This window comes from Castanea sativa, chromosome 5 (assembly GCF_040712315.1).
Source record: "Castanea sativa cultivar Marrone di Chiusa Pesio chromosome 5, ASM4071231v1".
In the NCBI taxonomy this organism is placed as follows: Eukaryota; Viridiplantae; Streptophyta; class Magnoliopsida; order Fagales; family Fagaceae; genus Castanea; species Castanea sativa.
The window spans coordinates 45,168,190-45,173,297 of record NC_134017.1 but is presented as its reverse complement, the minus strand read 5'-3'; the positions used below and the strand labels follow the sequence as shown (position 1 = coordinate 45,173,297).

General features: G+C 32.5%; 1 long non-coding RNA gene across 2 annotated transcripts; it reads left to right on the top strand.

The window, feature by feature from the left end:
• Positions 1-1,101: 1,101 nt before the first annotated feature.
• LOC142637364 (uncharacterized) lies at positions 1,102-4,878 on the top strand. Of its 2 annotated transcripts, XR_012844613.1 has the most exons (3): positions 1,102-1,397; positions 2,474-2,851; positions 4,692-4,878. It is a non-coding gene; the product is annotated as an uncharacterized LOC142637364 (long non-coding RNA). The 2 variants fall into 2 exon arrangements; XR_012844612.1 differs by lacking the exon at positions 1,102-1,397 and having other exon boundaries at positions 1,468-2,851.
• The last annotated feature ends 230 nt before the right edge of the window (positions 4,879-5,108 follow it).

The following is a 5,108-nucleotide window of genomic DNA, read 5'->3' as shown; positions in this document are numbered from 1 at the left end:
TTAGGCTTGTTTTGCTCTCCCTCTATCCGTGGTTCGTCATTCTTTGGTTTCTTATTACTTAAAGATGACCACCATAAAGGATAAGGACATCGAAGTCTCTTTAAGTATCAAGTCTGTAGATGAAGATTTTGAAATTGTGGGTCAAAGCCTTAATCATCTTCAAAACCGCCTTCATCCTCTTCTTTAATCCCTTTTCATGCTCTCTCTATGATAGGGCAAAAATGTATTGACCTCTTGCAAATTAATTAATTACCCAAGTTAATTAATTAGGTTCAATTACATGCAATGGCGTGGTAGCACGAACAAATCATCAACTAAACTAAATGCGGTGAAAATTAAATTTAACATGGTGATTTGTTTACGAATGGGAAAAACCACCAAGGTCACCACTCCCAAGAATCCACTAATTAATAATCAAGCGATTACAATTAAAAGGAATCTTACCAACTACCCTTGGCCTATCCCGAATTACCAACCTATAGTTGAATCTTCACTCCAATACCCAGTTGGACTTGATCTTGTAGTGACACTCTTTCTATGTAATGCATGAAGCCCAATACGTGACTAACCAATGATGCACGGATCCCAGTACATGACTAACTCCAACAACTTGAAAAAGGTTGTTGGCTACAAAGTTCTTCATTTCATGCACAATGAAGATCAAGAAGCTCCTTGGTTACAAAACTCTTTGGCATAAAAACGCAATAGCTTCTTTCAGAGAGAATAAGGCACTAGGTCACTTAATTGCATATGCTACGGCCTTTAAAATAATCCTTATATATGTCCAGGGTTGTAAGAAAAGAAACCCTAAGCAAATATACAAGAATCTGCATGCAATCAGATCTGAAAAGTTTGATTTTGTAATTCTCGACAAAAACCAGCTTGTGTCGAGCTTCAACATCTATATATATATATATAATAGACGAAGCTGAGAGAAAGTTAGTTCCTGCATTTAAGGACGTGTTGACAAATAGGATAACTCTCTATCTAAAATTCAGACACGTTTCACTTTAAAAAGCGATACATTACCGTATTTGGCAATGCTACAGCCCTGTTTAAAAGCCTCTCTATAAAAATAAAAATAAAAAACCGGTAAAAAAACTATGCACACAGAGATAGAAATAGGAGGCGATGAGGACTTTCTCCCATCACTAAGCCTCCGTTCAATCTGATAAAAAAAAACTCCGTTAAAAAAAAATCATTCTAGGCTTTGATTAGTTTGGCCCATGGCTTCGAGACGCAGATATTGTCGTCCATTTTGCGAGGAAAGAGAGTAGATTTTGTCGGAACCATACACCAAACAACAGAAATAATCCCCTTCACTCCATGTTTCCCCACCGCCGTCCGTTCCCTTCCAGATTCAGACCATCAGATGGCCGGAACCGACATCGACAACGGTACATTTAATTGATTTTTTTTGTTCGGTAGGTTTAGATTTGATTCGTTTTTGTTATGGGTTTTTGGGTTCTCTATCAAAATGTTTGTTTCCTCAATTTTAGATATTTGCTTTTGTTTTTTATTTTTAGATTACAGAAATCACTAAAAATATCGATTTTAGTTTGGGTACTTCTGTTTCTAATCTTAACGAAATCTTTGGGATTTAATAGGTATAGAATTGAATGTTGCATTGATCCTTATTTTAGGTTTTCCTGCCAAAATACAGTTGAAATACAATAATTAAAAGGGCTTGCAATACTCCCAAAAAAAAAAAAACATGCAATATGGAGAACGAAGAAGGAGAGAGGGATCGAGAGATCTAAAACTGCACGCTCTAAAAACTGAAACCCAAAACATCAGACATCAATCAAGATGGAGAAGGGCACGAGTGAAGGGGATTATTTTTGTTACATGCATGCTGCATATTGCAATGTTTTGCTTTTTTATCTGCACTTTGCCACTTATTTTTATCATAGATCAAACATTAGCTTTCTCAATACTGTCTTAGTACTTTTGCTTTTCTGTAAATTGTTTTCAAATTTAAGTAATTGGTTGACTGACTATACTCAATAATTAGTTAATTGTCATACCAATTATTTAACACTGTTGTACATTGATATGAAAAATATTTCATTTTTCATTGTAGTTCAATATGTCTAATAGTTCAATTACATCTTTTTCTTCTTACTCTGTTGTAAGAGATTTAACAATAAAGCATTAAAAAGGGGCACAACCAAGCACAGTAACCAAGTATGAAATTTAATTAATAGTTCAATTTCTTATTGGAGTGTACCTTTCCCTTGGTGTGTTATTGACTTATTGTGGAGGAGGCAGAGTTATTTTGACGTAAGTTGGGTTATAAATTAGAAATAAAGGATCATTAGATGCCTATGGAAGGAGAATGAAACTTCTATTACTGACCATATTGTCTTTGGGTTGGAAACTTTTTAAGCTGACCAATTGTCTTTGAGAAGGTGTCTATGAGAATGCTATATTTATGTAGTTTGATTTAGTGCATTTGGAATTCTTGATGTAGTCATTTGGAAGGAGAGTTGCTGGGAAACAGGGACAACAACATTGAAACAGAGGAATTCGTTTTTCTATTTTTGGTAAATCTTGGTCTTAATTGAAGCTTCAAAGTCTAAGAAAGGAAATTGGATTGGTGTATTATTTCAATGTAGGAATCAAAGAGATTGCAATATTTTCAGGGGCTGCTAAAGCTGGAAAGTGCAGAGGAAGACTACTGCTATATTGTGATCTTTGAGGGTTCACTCTATTAGGCTTTCAAACATGAAAATGAATGGTATTATAGTTATGACAACTGGAAAAGTTAAGGAAGTATTCAATCTGACTCAGGAGCATACTAGAGTGAGATGACAAGACAAAAGGGTGCTGAACAACCTTGAGAAAACATGTAAGAATCTACAACCTATAAATATTTTGTATAAGATCTATTTTTGACGGGTTAAAAAACCTGCACCTATAACAAAGAATACAATTTTTTTCTGGTGTAAAATCAATATTTTTCAATAACGCTATTTTCCAGTTAGATACCTACTTGACTCTTTTTTTTGTTCTTGATTTAGTTTTGGTTGATTGGATGAGGTTTGATCCTTCGGTAATTTCAGATTTTGTTTGTTCATTTCTCCAATGCATTTTAATCAATGATTATTTTTGTGTGTGAAAGAATCCTCTTTTGTAAATAGATCAACTATATCTATGACGTCATATGGCAATTTGTTATTTTTTTGGAACCCGTTTTGTGGTGGTTGAGTTTTGGAGTCGGTTAGCTAAATCTTATTTGCAAATACAATGTCAGTTGTGCCTTTTCTCTGCATGTAATTTGGTCTTTGCACTGTGTGGGAGGCATGTCTTTATATAAAAGAAGCTAGATTACCTATGAAACCAATGCTTTCTCAACGTCCTAATTTTTCACAAAGTCTGTCATGTCACATGAAAATTATAAGCACTGCAATATTGCTATTTTTTTCCCCTAATGACCAAAAGTGAAGTGCAAATTTAGTGTGCAAAAAAAGGAAAAAACATAATTAGCCTAGGATTCTGCTTTCAGAGATTTAAAGTCAGTTTGGTGTGATCCTCAATAGTCAAGTACTCTTTCTAAGCCTTTGGTTATTTTCGCTATTGAATTGTTAACATTCTAATGTAGGTTTAGACAAATGGCTATCTACTTAAGTTGGTCTCAAAGCTTAAGCAAACAATGATTTTATTTGCATTTGCATCCCTCAATGATCATTTTAAGTAAAGAACAATATGAATTTTCTAAACAAGTGTAGAAAGATCACATGCTAGATAGAACTAGACAGAAGGTATACCAGTTGCAAGGAGCTTTAGTCATTTTATATTCTTCAATAGATGGGAAAATTCAAACATTGCAACTGTGTACTAGAGATTGAGAAAGAGTGGCAACAGGAGAACTTATATATTGTGATTTAAGGTTTTAAACTTACCTTATCTGATTTAATATAATTCAACCTGTTCTTTAAAAGAATTGAATCAATTTCAGAAATTGTTGTTTCCTCTGAGACACGAGTTTAACAATATGAACAATTTTGAATAAACCTTTACTCTTTTGCTATGGAATTGTTGTTTTAAATTTTAATACATTATCCTTTCTTATTTATCCATTTTTATGAATTTAGTTTCTTTCTCTTATCATGTTTGGTGCATCTTAATTTGTTATAATATTTTGCTATCTTGGAGAGTTAGTCATGTTATTCAAGTGTGTTCCACTAGAGTCACTACGTACTTTCTCATGTTTGTAAGAATTCAACTTTGTCTTTAATGAGATTTTCTCTTTAGTTAAATATGGATGATAGAAAAGGTTTAAGTAAACGTGAAGATGGGAGACATACTTAGGTTTATGGTGGCCGATTGTTTCAACAATTACATGTTGGTGCACACACAAGTATAAAAGAAAATTGACTTATGTGGGTGAGGTGTAACCAATGTATATTGCAAAGGTGATTGCAGGTATTTTAAATTAATTATTGTTACTTTTTTTTTCCTTTATGATTTATATGTATAAATATAGCCAAGCTAAAATATTACATTCACTTTTATGTGTATAAATATAACAAAGCTATCTTAGAATTTTTATCATATCATGTTCGCTTTTAATTTGTTTTTCTTATTTATTGGATTTTCCTTGGTCAAGATTGAACTTGCATTATGTAAGCTTTTCTAGGTTTAGGAATATTTTTTATATTGGCTGATGATATTTTTGATATGTTTAGCCGATGAAGAAATTACGAGATTAAACGCAATGTTCAAAAGCATGGTTATTGACAACTTTGGGCCTACAAGATTTAGAGATGAAGCATGAAGTCATTAAGCAAGGAATAAAATATTTGAAAGATTTTAATATGTAGTTGTTATAATTAATTATTATTTCTGGATAAGTGCATTTCTTTATTTCTATTACTTATATGTATTGTTGTATTATGCGTTTTGTATTATTTAAACTAACAACAAAACACACTCACTGATTTCTTTATAAACCGCATACTATAATGCATTCGTTAAATAATATAAATGTCATTTTGACCTTTGAATATGATGCAAGAAATCTACTTGAGAAAAATAGTTTGTTTCCATTGCTTTAAATTTTACATTTTGTTTGCAATTTAAGGTTATAGTAACAACCAATGCTT